The sequence below is a fragment of the Hyperolius riggenbachi genome, chromosome 10 (genome assembly GCF_040937935.1).
Source record: "Hyperolius riggenbachi isolate aHypRig1 chromosome 10, aHypRig1.pri, whole genome shotgun sequence".
NCBI lineage: Eukaryota > Metazoa > Chordata > Amphibia > Anura > Hyperoliidae > Hyperolius > Hyperolius riggenbachi.
Window position 1 is genome coordinate 10,554,263 of NC_090655.1, and position 14,107 is coordinate 10,568,369.

Consider the following 14,107-nt stretch of genomic DNA (forward strand, 5'->3'; position numbering starts at 1 on the left):
AAAACGTTCAATTTTGACGTTTATTCAATCAAAACAATCAAATCGAATGAAAGTTGCTAAGAATCTTTTTTTTTCGATCAAGAAAAACGAACGAGTATCTCCTTTTTTTCAATAAAAATCTGATCGGACATGTTGGAAATATCGATATAACAAAATAATCGAATATAATTATCTAATCGAAAAAAAAATTGTACCATGTATGGGCACCTTTACATGGACATTACCTTGCACATCAGTTGTCCTTTCAGTTATAAATGACAACTGATATACAACTGACAGCAACAGATATATCTCTTCAAATGGTGAACTTCTGAGAGGAACCGATGGCAAGGTAAGTATGTAATATCATTTTCAGCTACATCATATGTTTATTTTAAATAATTTTGCTCGGTTCAGGTTCACTTTGTATTGGTGACAATTTGCACTGTTATAACACGAGTGGAATGTCCCCCTCTAAACGTCCCCCTACCGCCGGCACAAGGCAGGCTGTTGGAGCTGGTTAGTGGTTCGCCGAGTGCCCTTTGCATACTGGGATCCAGGTGTTGTGCCGGATCTGCACCTGCGTCTCTTGTCCCCGGAGAGGCCGCGACCCCGGCTCTTGTCACTTGACAAGCCAATGGCAGCCCAGCCTGAGAGAATGGCGAGTTTCAGGGAAGCGTGTTTGTTTTTACATGAATCACAACACGTGTAAGAGGATTTCAGCACCTGTGTTGTCCCGGGGCTCTTGTCAGGGTGATCATCCTCACGTCCCCCCAGGGTGTGGTCTGCGACTTATCACAACAATGGGGGGAGAGAGAGGCCAGGTTCATGGCTCTCTGTCTGTCTGAGAAGTCTCAGATTCTCCTAGAAATCGCAGAAAACCTCCTATGTCCAAACACACCTACACAAATATACGCCGGGACCAGGAGTGTAACTAGAAATCACTGGCGCCCCTGCAAAACTGTTTTTTTTGCCCCCCCCCGAAATTGGAAAGGCGGGCAAGGTAGGATATTCAAAAAAACCCACAAAACTTACAGTATAGGTAGCCAGGTATACGTGCCCCCAGTATATCCGGGTATAAGTGTCTCCAGTATAGGTAGCCAGGTATACATGTCCCCAGTATAGGTAGCTAGCTATAGGTATAGGTGCCCCCGATATCCGTAGCCAGCTATAGGTGTCCCCAGTATAGGTAACCAGCTATAGGTGTCCCCAGTATAGGTAACCAGCTATAGGTGTCCCCAGTATAGGTAGCCAGCTATAGGTATAGGTGCCCCAGTATCTGTAGCCAGCTATAGGTGTCCCCAGTATAGGTAGCCAGCTATAGGTATAGGTGCCCCCGATATCCGTAGCCAGCTATAGGTGTCCCCAGTATAGGTAACCAGCTATAGGTGTCCCCAGTATAGGTAACCAGCTATAGGTGCTCCCAGTATAGGTAGCCAGTTATAGGTGCCCCAGTGGGGAGCAGTGGTGGGGAGGGTGGGCCCATTGTTCCTCCTTTCTGTGCTGCGCCCCCTCCTGCCCCTAAAAATGGCCCTGGAGGGCCCCAGAGCTATGACCCCCCCCCCAGGCTTCTCCCCTTAAGGGCCTTGCAGGTTCTATTGTTACGCCCCTGGCTGGAACGCCGGGCTCCTCAATGTCCTTTCATGCTCCGTCCGTCGCAACAGATTGATGATTGTAATCAGCTAATTGCGATTACCCGAATTTTCACGTACATTTTCGCAATCACGCCTATACGTAATTACGATTTGTTAATTCAATAGATTTTGTGTGATCATTCATAATTTCATGTAAATTTTTGCATAATATTCGAGCCAACTTTAGTGGTGAATAGCAAAGCTCCACACACGCTATCATCACCAAAACAGCTACATATGTTAGTCCTTGAAGTTTTTGAGAAAAATAGATTTTAATAATGCAAAGAAAAATGTTTTTTTAAACTCAGAAAAATGACAATTTTTCCTTTGCATTTTTAACCACTTTAGCCTACAGTGCTGTATCACCTTATGCATCCGAGCAACTTTCACCTCCCATTCATTTGCATTATCACAATTAATTGATCTATATCTTGTTTTTCCGCCACTAATTAGGCTTTCTTTGGGTGGTATATTTTGCTAAGAATTATTTTTTTTCTAAATCCATTTTAACAAGAAGACTAAGAAAGAAATGGAAAAAAAATCATTATTTCTCAGATTTTGGCTTTATAGTTTGAAATTAATACATGCTACCGTCATTAAAACGCATGTATTTTATTTGCCCATTTGTCCCGGTTATTACACCATTTAAATGATGTCCCTATCACAATTTATGGCGCCGATATTCTATTTAGAAATAAAGGGGCATTTTTTCAATTTGCGTCCATCACTATTTACAAGCTTATAAATTAACCACTTGCCGATCGCCCACAGCCGATGGGCGGCGGCAAAGTGGCCCGCAGAACGGCCGCAATACGCCGATTGGCGGTGGCTCGTTCTGCGCTGTCCTGCCGGGGATTGCGCGCTCTTTGCAAGCGCTCTTTGCAAGCACATCCACCGGCAATTGGCTCCGCCCACCTGCGACGTCGACTCACCGGCCGTTCGGAAGCGCCGGCGGGTTGTTAACCCCCGATCTGCCGCAATACAAGCGTGTAATACGCTTTGTATTGTATACAAAGCGTATTATACAGGCTGCCTCCTGCTCTGGTGGTCCCAGTGATCGAGGGACCACCAGGGCAGGCTGCAGCCCTCCCTGTGTGCACCAATCACACTGATCTGCCCCCCCCTGCCCTCTGATCGCCTACAGCACTCCTGATCACCCGCCTGCACCCTCAGATCGCCTCCGAAGTGCATTGTTTACATCTGTTCTTCCCTCTAATCACCCACTGAACACCCATCAATCACCCATCAATCACCCCATCACCACCTGTCACTGCTACCCATCAGATCAGGCCCTAATCTGCCCTTGTGGGTACCTAATCACCCACCCACACCCTGAGACCCCAGCCCTGATCACCTCACCAGTGCATTTCTTGCATCTATTCTCCCCTCTATTCACACCCTGATCACCTATCAATCACTCCGTCACCCCCTGTCACCACCTGTAACTGCTACCCATCAGATCAGACCCTAAACTGCCCCTTGCAGGCACCCAAACACCCGCCCACACCCTCAGATCACCCTCAGACCCCGCCTGAACACCTCTCCAGTGCATTATTTACATCTGTTCTCCCCTCTAATCACCCATCAATCACCCATCAATAACCCCCTGTCACTGCTAGCCATCAGATCAGACCCTCATCTGCCCCTTTGCAGGCACCCAATCACCCGCCCACACCCTCGGATCGCCCTCAGATACCCCCCCCCCCCCCCCCCCCGATCACCTCCCCTGGTGCATTGCATGCATCTATTCCACCCTCTAATCACACCTTGAGACACCCATCAATCACCTCCTGTCACCACCTGTCACCCCCTAGCACACCTACCCATCAGATCAGGCCCTAATTTGCCCCGTGTGGGCTCCTGATCACTCGGCCAAACTTTCAAATCCCCCTTTCGATCACCTCCCCAGTGCATTGATTGCATCTATTCTCCCCTCTAATCACCCCCTGAGACACCCATCAATCACCTCCTGTCACCCCCTAGCACTCCTATCCATCAGATCAGGCCCTAATCTGCCCCCTGCGGGCTTCTGATCCCCCGGCCAAACCCTCACCCGCCCTACCGCAGTGACAGAATTTTTTTTTCTGATCACTGCTGGTCTCTAAGACTTAATTGTCACTGAGACCAACCGTTATGCCACACAATACGCAACCGCCAATCCAAGAAGCTACTATGCCCAGCATTTTCGGTGTAAACCACTCCAAGTTTCCGAACGTTACATTTTTTGGGGCCTTCTCCTTAACATGGGTCTAGTCAAAAATAATGTATTGCGGTCTTATTGGTCTACGCACCCAATACACCACATGCCCATGTTCTCTGCTGCCATGTCCAGGTCACGATTTGAGAACATCCTGCGCTTCCTGCACTTCAGTGCCAATACAACCTGTCATCTAAGAGGCCACCCTGCTAATGACCGGTTCCACAAAATTCGGCCCCTCATAGACCACCTGTCATCAAAATTTGCAGATGCTTATACCCCTGAACAGTTATTTTGAGGCATTTGGTTTCCAGACTACTCCTCACGGTTTTGGGCCCCTAAAATGCCAGGGAAGTATAGGAACCCCACAAGTGACCCCATTGTAGAAAGAAGACACCCCAAGGTATTCCGTTAGGTGTTTGACGAGTTCATAGAAGATTTTATTTTTTGTCACAAGTTAGTGGAAAATGACACTTAGTGAAAAAAAAAAAATAAAAAAATAAAAATCAATTTCCGCTAACTTGTGACAAAAAATAAAATCTATGAGCTCACCATACTCGTAACGGAATACCTTGGGGTATTTTCTTTCTAAAATGGGGTCACTTGTGGGGTTCCTATACTGCCCTGGCATTTTAGGGGCCCTAAACCGTGAGGAGTAGTCTAGAAACCAAATGCCTGAAAATGACCTGTGAATAGGACGATGGGCCCCTTAGCGCACCTAGGCTGCAAAAAAGTGTCACACATGTGGTATCGCCGTACTCGGGAGAAGTAGTATAATGTGTTTTGTGGTGTATTTTTACATATAACCATGCTGGGTGGGAGAAATATCTAGTAAATGACAATTTTTTTTTTTTTTACACACAATTGTCCATTTACAGAGTTATTTCTCCCACTCAGCATGGGTATGTGTAAAAATACACCACAAAACACATTATACTACTTCTCCTGAGTACGACGATACCACACGTGTGGCACTTTTTTGCAGCCTAGGTGCGCTAAGGGGCCCAACGTCCTATTCACAGGTCATTTTGCGCCTTTGGTTTCTAGACCACTCCTCACGCTTTAGGGCCCCTAAAATGCCAGGGCACTATAGGAACCCCACAAGTGACCCCATTTTAGAAAGACATCCCAAGGTATTCCATTAGTTGTATGGTAAATTCATAGAAGATTTTTTTTTTCACAAATTAGTGGAAAATGACACTTTGTGAAAAAAAACCAATAAAAATCAATTTCCGCTAACTTGTGACAAAAAATAAAATCTTCTATGAACTACCCATACTACTAACGGAATACCTTTGGGTGTCTTCTTTCTAAAATAAGGTCATTTGTGGGGTTCCTATACTGCCCTGGCATTTTAGGGGCCCTAAAGCGTGAGGAGTAGTCTAGAAACCAAATGCGTCAAAATGACATGTGAAATCCTAAAGGTACTCATAGGACGTTGGGCCCCTTAGCGCACCTAGGCTACAAAAAAGTGTTACACATGTGGTATCGCCGTACTCAGGAGAAGTAGTATAACGTGTTTTGGGGGTATTTTTACGAATGCCCATGCTGGGTGGGAGAAATATCTCTGTAAATGGACAATTGTGTGTAAAAAAAATAAATAAATAAAAATCTCATTTACAGAGAGATTTCTCCCACCCAGCATGGGTATGTGTAAAAATACACCCCAAAACACATTGTACTACTTCTCCCGAGTACGACGATACCACATGTGTGACCCCTTTTTGCAGCCTAGGTGCGCTAAGGGGCCCAACGTCCTATGAGCACCTTTAGGCTTCTTGCACACCAAGACGTTGCATTAGGTGGCACGTTAAGGTCGCATAACGTGCACCTAACACAACGTATGGTGCTGCAAGAGCCGACGGTAGAGTGAGCCGCGTTAGGCGGCTCGATTCCTATAATGTCTCCCAGAGTAGCGCTGATTGGCCAGCGGGACCACGTGATGCGGAGCGAGACACTCCGCATCACGTGGTCCCGCCGGCCAATCAGCGGCCGCCAGTGCAGTGAATATTAAGTAGCCATGTGCGTGGCTACTGTAGCTGGCTCTCCCCGCCTCCTCCCTGCCCCCCATTGCGCATGTGCAAACAGTCTAACGCGGCTATAGCCGCTACAACGCCGTAGCATGCTGCACTTTGCACAGAACGTGCAGCGTTACATGTAACGCAACGTGGGCAGTGTGAACAGCCCACTTGTGTTACATTGCTGTGCGTTGGGGGAACGTTACAGGCGCACTAACGTGCGCCTGTAACGTCTTGGTGTGTAAGCAGCCTTAGGCTTTACAGGGGTGCTTACAATTTAGCACCCCCCAAAATGCCAGGACAGTAAACACACCCCACAAATGACCCCATTTTGGAAAGTAGACACCCCCAGGTATTCAGAGAGGAGCATAGTGAGTCTGTGGCAGATTTCTTTTTTTTTTGTCACAAGTTCGCAGAAATGGAAACCTTTTTTTTTGTTTTATTTTTGTTTCAAAGTGTCATCATCCGCTATCTTGTGACAAAAAATAAAATCTTCTATGAACTCACCATGCCTCTTAGTGAATACTTTGGGATGTCTTCTTTCCAAAATGGAGTCATTTGGGGGGTATTTATACTATCCTGGAATTTTAGCCCCTCATGAAACCTGACAGGTGTTCAGAAAAGTCAGAGACGCTTCAAAATGGGAAAATTCACTTTTGGCACCATAGTTTGTAGACGCTATAACTTTTACCCAAACCAATAAATATACACTTATTGGATATTTTTTTTATCAAAGACATGTAGCAGAATAAATAAATTTGGACAAAAATGTATATAGAAATTTTGCTTTATTTGAAAAATGTCAGGACAGAAAGTTAAAAAAAATCATTTGTTTGACAAAATTCATGTCTTTTTTGATGAATATAATAAAAACTAAAACTTGCAGCAGCAATCAAATAGCACCAAAAGAAAGCTGTATTAGTTACAAGAAAAGGAGGGAAAATTCATTTAGATAGTAGGTTGTATGACCGGCCAATAAACCGTGAACGCTGCAGTGGTCTGAATGGAAAAAAAGGCTCTGGTCCTTAAGGGGTAGAAAGACTGTGGTCCTCAAGTGGTTGAAAAAAATATAATAATATCCTCTTGACATGCATATTTAAAAAGTTCAGACCCTTAGGTAACTATTTATGTTGTTGTTGTTGTTTTTTAATTGTAATTTTTTTTTTTTATTATTAAAAAATGTATTCGGGTAATTTTTGGTGCGGGAGGTAAACAGCTAATTTTAAATGTAATATAATGTAATTATTTCATAAAAAATATATGTGAATGTAGTTTACTATATAGCCACAAGATGGCCACAGTCGGAACGTCCTGGAAGCGAACAATCTCGCTTCCAGGAACTAGAAAGAGGACGGGAAATTTTTTTTTGCATGAAGACCACGGTCTGATAAGAGACCGTCGGTTTTTCTGCAGGGGACTTAGATCGATGAATGGGAAATATATTTCCATTCATTGATCTAATGGGGGCTAACGGCATGCAGTGGGAGCGCGCCTCAGGCAGCAGGAGCTGCACAGTCTATCTGGACGGATATATTCGTCCAGATAGATTTAAGTGGTTAAAATCGATTTTCTCAAAAACTACAAGGGCTTTTTGAAAAAATGCCTGCCTGTGTCCCCCTATGTGGCAGCGTAATGATTGGCTGTTCCTGTGTCCCTCTATGTGGCCAGTGTAGAGAAACGCGATTGCTGCTATTCGATCACGCTTCTCCCATTTTCCACCATGCTTGGATTGAGATGCTTTAGCAATTTACAACGGGAGAAAAAATGTGTGGAAAAATACTGTGAATTGCCAAATTGTGGGGAAAATCGCATAGTGGTGGTATTCAGGGCCGGTTTAAGCAACAATGGTGCCCCAGGGCAAAATAAACCTGCCCCCCCCCCAACATATACCACGGAACAAAAATCGGCATTAGGGGACCTTTTTTGCAGCTGGTGTAGTCAGGGTGTGAAGTCCCAATCGGTCGGAGCTCCACATTCTGGCTATCCCAGCCTGCATGGGGGACAAGGGGTTAAAAAGCTTCAGGAGGGGGGAGCCCACATAATTTTTTTTTTTAATTCCTACACTCTAAACATAAAAATAAATTGGGAAAATAGGAAAAAATGCCAGGGATCTTCATACAGCCATATTGCGGCTGTACAGCGATCCCTGGCCAAAGCGCTGCGGCTGCGTATAGACCCCCTGGAAATTTATTGCTCTTTCATTTGATACATGTAAAATTACACTACCATTAGGTTTGCTACTAAAAGTGACATTTACCGCATTTAAAAGTATACTTTTTCCCTTCGAAACTTTAAAATCGATTTTCTCAAAAACTATAAGGTCTTTTTGAAAAATTGTTTTTTCCTCTTATTCCTAATGATCTCCTTAACATATCCTGTAAATTTAGGGTTTCTAGCATTTAAGGTGGATTTGCTATCAACCATTAAAGTCGGCAGGTTTTTAAATGTGTATTTTTTTTCCTTTGAAACTTCAAAATCGATTTTCTCAAAAACTATAAGGCCGATTTGAAAATTGTTTTTTTCCTCTTGTAGCCACTGGGGGGGGGGGGGGGGGGGGCCCTACAAGCTCTGGGGCCCTGGGGTAGCTGCCTCCTTTGCCTCTATGGTAGCGCCGGCCCTTGTGGTATTGCAAAGTGATTGTCCAGTGCTCTTAATACAGACATCAAACCAACAAACCAATTCTGGTGATATCTTTGATGACTAACAGTACGTGGTTTATTGCAAGCTTTTCAACCATTAGAGAAACGGTAACCAAGGATGGAACTTCATCCCAGTCAGTAGGTGATACCCCCTTTCCCATGAGAAATCTTTTCCTTTTCTCTAATAGACCATCAGGGGGCTCTGTATGGCTGATACTGTGGTGAAACCCCTCCCATAGTGTGATGTCAGGACCATGTTTCTGACATCACACTGTGGGAGCCTTGCTGCATTGTGGGAAATAGCAGCTGTTTACAGCTGTTTCCAAATGGGAAAAAGCAAGTAGCATCTTCTTCCAGTGACATCACCTGCCAGCAGCAAAAATGTCACCATGTGGTAAATGTCAGAATGTAAATCAGGGAGAGGAAAGCTTTTACAGTAAGCAAGTAAGCAAACACTGACTAAATCATTTATACATTATTATTATAAAAAGGAAGCACTTTTTGTATTACATTATTTTTACTGGAGTTCCTCTTTAAAGGGAACCTTAATTGTGAAGGGAAAAAAAGTTTCACTCACCTGGGGCTTTCTGTGCTCTCGCATCACCTCGAATGTCCTCCGCTCAGCCGCCGAGGCTTAGTTTCATTTGCGGCCAACTCACAGTCATTTATCACATGGTGACATCTTTACTTCTGGCAGGTGATGTCAGTGGAAGGAGGTGCTGCTTGCTTTTTTTGGCAGTTGGAAACAGGACGGCTGCAGGTGAGTGAAACTTTTTTTCCTTTCACAGTTAAGGTTCACTTTAAAGTAAGTCTGAGGTAGGGTAGAAAAGTTGGCTTAACTTACCTGTGGCTTCTTCTAGCCCCCCAAAGTCTTGAAGGTCCCTCGGTGTCCTCCTGGTCCCTTACCTTATACTTCACTTGCTCCAGTGCTCTGATACTCTGTATAGGAGGTCGATCACACCAAAAATGCAGCAGGTGCAACAATTGCGATTGGGGATCCTCATGTCGCAATGCAATGCTCTAATTGACACATCCCCTTGCAGTTTCCATCAGTTCAAAGTGTACCTAGCATTTTATGGGAGAGGGTAGGAGGCACCCAAAGTACTCGTGACACGGTAGTAGTATGAATATCTTCAATCTTGGATAATATCTTAGTATATATAGTTTAGGAATGGTCCTACCTGAATAAGTAGTCCATCAGTAAGTTTTTAGAGAAAACTTTATTGGCACAAATGACAATGCGTTTCGCGGTACAAACCGCTTCCTCAGGTCAAATACCGTGCCTGAATCGGAGTACTCGAAGCCTAGAGCTATATATACTAAGATAGTACCCAGGATTTAAGATATTCATACTACTACCGTGTCACTAGTACTTTGGGCGCCTCCTACCCTCTCCCATTTTCGCTTCATCCCAAGCCAGGGGTCACCACCTTGAAAGGTGGATTGTTTTAAGGAGCAGCGACCACCTATACCTGGACACAAGGCCGAGTGGGGACGGTACTTCCCTACATGCGCATTGGAGTGGTTGCCTTTTGCATCCCACCTTTGTGAGTATATTTGACATTTGATTTATACATTGCTTTTATTAACTCACCCATCTTACGATACTGCACCAGACTGGCTCCCGGTTTCCTCACGCCCTTCTTCTACCCTCCCTACCATACCTAGCATTTTACTAACTGATAGTGATCAAATCGCAAAACGCAAAATAGCCCTAACGGAATCAGAAAATCACCCTAAGGGAATATGCTGATCGCGCAAGATAACACCAAGCCATGGAGTGAAAAGGGGCTCCTTCCCTCCTCCAATGCTCCTCATCCATTAGCAGGTCATAAAAGAAGTAATATCTCTGGATGACACGGTCATTACAGACATCCAGCAAACGTATGCATGCAGCCAGTGCTTTATTACCATACACCGGATGTCTGTCGTCACTGGACAGGTGAGCCTTGAAGGGAATCTGTACGGCTCACCTGTAAATACCACCTTTGTAGATGGACTTGACTCTATGGTTGACCACCCCCCCCCCCCAGCAATCGCTGCACCACTTCTGCCTAAGGGCTCATTTCCACGGGCAGTTGACCTGTGTGCTCAGCAAGCAGTTGCCAGGCAGCAGTGAGCAGTTACCAGGCAGCAGTGAGCAATTACCAGGCAGCAGTGAGCAGTTACCAGGCAGCAGTGAGCAGTTACCAGGCAGCAGTGTGCAGTTACCAGGCAGCAGTGAGCAATTACCAGGCAGCAGTGAGCAGTTACCAGGCAGCAGTGAGCAGTTACCAGGCAGCAGTGTGCAGTTACCAGGCAGCAGTGAGCAATTACCAGGCAGCAGTGAGCAATTACCAGGCAGCAGTGAGCAGTTACCAGGCAGCAGTGAGCAATTACCAGGCAGCAGTGAGCAGTTACCAGGCAGCAGTGAGCAGTTACCAGGCAGCAGTGAGCAGTTACCAGGCAGCAGTGAGCAGTTACCAGGCAGCAGCTGCAGTTACCAGGCAGCAGCTGCAGTTACCAGGCAGCAGTGAGCAATTACCAGGCAGCAGTGAGCAATTACCAGGCAGCAGTGAGCAGTTACCAGGCAGCAGTGAGCAGTTACCAGGCAGCAGTGAGCAGTTACCAGGCAGCAGTGAGCAGTTACCAGGCAGCAGCTGCAGTTACCAGGCAGCAGCAAACAGTTGTGTGAGTTTGAGAGGTTTTTCACTGCCTATCAACTGGTCGTGAAACCGGGGCCTAACATTTGGCAAGAACGCGCCAAACCAGCTGGCCACCGCTGAGCGTTTGAGGCATTTCACTGCCTATCAACTGTCCCTGGAAAAGAGGCCTGAAGGTCTTCAAGAGCAGAAGCTGTTTTTCTCCCTGATTCTCTGTGTGAACCTGCGGCGGAGATAAATTTGGAGCTGCTGGGGATATCAAACCGAAACAAAGTTTTACTCAATCCTTCCGACTTCTGCAGCCCTAGATTCTCTCTCCCAGTTATGACAGAGGGCAGTTATTCCACGCGGCACCTGGTGGGACACTAAATATCTGCTTGTAAAAATACGCTGAAGACAGAAGTCAGCTCTGAAGCCCAGAAAGAATCCCTCTGTTTAGTCTGTGATATTTCTTCCATCCCTGGCTGACACACCAGGGAAGACTGTAACACTGGCAGCTGTGTGCCCGGAGACAAGAGAATATCACTGCTCCTCATTCCTGGAGGACGCAATTCCCAGCGACACCCACCACCCAACCACGCCAATTCACAAACCAACAGCGTAAATGAGCTACTACTGCTAACATATCCTATAGCTCTGCTTGCCTGCAGCTGTGCATAAAGCAAACCAGAAGCAAAAATAAATGTATGATACAGTATAATGAATTGTATGTGTAGCACAGCTAAGAAATAGAACATTTGTAGCAAAGAAATTAGTCTCACATTGTTTTCCTGTACAGGAAGAGTTAAAAGACGTCAGTTGTTATTCATGCAAAAGAGTTTCTCCGAGTTCTCTGACCCACTGGGTTGAATAAAGTCCTGTTTTCTGAAGCACTTAAAGAGACTCTGAAGCGAGTCTCAATCCAGTTTTTTTCAACTTTTATTAATATAAAGCAGTATAAGCCCTGCTAAACCGCCGCATCCCCGCGGCAAAACGAGTGGTTTATACCCCCCAAATCCCCTCTGCTGTGTCCGGGGAGCGCTTCCTCATAGAGGCAGAACTTATGGCCGTAGCTCTGCCTCTTCGCGCATCGCGGGGAAGAGGCGCAGATTGACGCGCATGGAGGCGGAGTTGCAGCCCAAAGCTCCGCCTCCATGAACAGCAAAATCCTCGACCAGGAAAGTCGTGGATTTTGCAGAGGGGATTTGGGGGGTATAAACCCAGGGACAGATCTAGGGGGGGGGCAAGCAGGTCTCTTGCCCCAGGCGCAGTTTGCTGAATTCTTAAAAAGGCGGCAAAATGTGGATGGGGAATGGCAGTTTAGGCGCCACCTGACCTTGCCCCAGGCGCAACTTGGGGCAACTTGGTCTAGATCCGTCCCTGTATAAACCCCAAGTTTTGCCGCGGAGATGCAGCGGTTTGGCAGCGCTTATAGTGCTTTACATTAAAAAAGAGGAGTTAGACTCGCTTCAGTCTCTTTAAACAGCCAGGAAACAGCGAGAGACAGCTTGAGATAAGGTTCTACTGCAGGAAAGTTCAAAGGCTGATTAGCTCTGCTCTGTTTCATAGTTTAAAAGACAGTGTGCTTTTAAAACTGCAACTGTCACAGAATGATGCAAAGCTATAAAAATAAACTTTTAAACAGTAAGTAATACATTTGGGGCCCCTTGTGGTCTTTTTGGTAATCTGAAGTGGAGAGAGGTCAGAGAAGGTGGTTGGTGGGCCCCTTGACACCCACTGGGCCCCAGGCAGCTGCCCAGGTTGCCTTGTAGATGTTATTGCTCTTCCCTCCTGCTGTTCTCCTTTCTGGCTGCTCCGTGTTAAACTGATAACGGAGTTCAGAGACCACCAGGGCCACATAGTGATCACATCCTTCCTTATCCCCCTAGAAAAGGTGTCCCATCTCACTACCCACTCCCAATAGACAGTGTGTCCAGCATGGTAACCCTCCCTCCCCCCACCATACTTCATCCCTTACTTGACATTGACCAAGACAATGCAATACAGAGGCGCCAACAGAGTCAAAGTATCAAGTTAAAAAGGTATAAAATGAGGGGCAAGGGTGGACTTATCTCCCCGACAAAAACACAACGCAGTACAGCCCGGCGGACGTCCGATGACGTCAGAGCGCCGGCGTGGGACGCAGAAGTACAAGGACTTGGAGCGCAGAAGAGCCCGACCTGGCAGCCGGCCTGGCCAGGTCGGGCCGGCCACCGGAGACCACCGGGAGCCTGCGGAGCGGCGGCGAGGGCACCTCCTGCCTGCCACGGGCTGGAGGAAGCCCCAGATAAGTGGAAATTGATTTTTATTTTTTCCCCACCCTCCCTGAACCTTCCCTTTAAATCATGTAGCGAGCCCAGGACTCGCTACATGATAGCCGCTGCATAGCGGCATCCCCCCAGCCCCGCCGATCGCCTCCGGCGCTAGGCGATCAGGAAATCCCGTTCAAAGAACGGGATTTCCTGGAGGGCTTCCCCCGTCGCCATGGCGACGGGGCGGGATGACGTCACCGACGTCATTGGGAGACCCGATCCACCCCTTGGCGCTGCCTGGCACTGATTGACCAGGCAGCGCAGGGGTCTGGGGGGGGGGGGGGGGGGCGCGCCGCACCGGATAGCGGCGATCGGGCGCGCGGCGGCGGCGATCGGGGTGCTGGCGCAGCTAGCAAAGTGCTAGCTGCGTCCAGCAAAAAAAAATTATTTAAATCGGCCCAGCAGGGCCTGAGCGGCACCCTCCGGCGGCTTACCCCGTGTCACACACGGGGTTACCGCTAAGGAGGTTAATAACAGAACATGATAGTTTCAGAGGTAGTTGTCATTTTAGAAGTTTACAACGTTATAGTTTTTGTCCTATTATTTCGTTAATAAGTACAGATTTTACGTTTTCAAAGGTATTATCGTTAATATATGTAAAAGGGTATTTCTGCAGAGGGAGTGGTTAGTGTTAGGCACCACCAGGGGGAGTGGTTAGGGTAAGGCACCACCAGGGGGAGTGGTTAGGGTTAGGCACCACCAGGGGG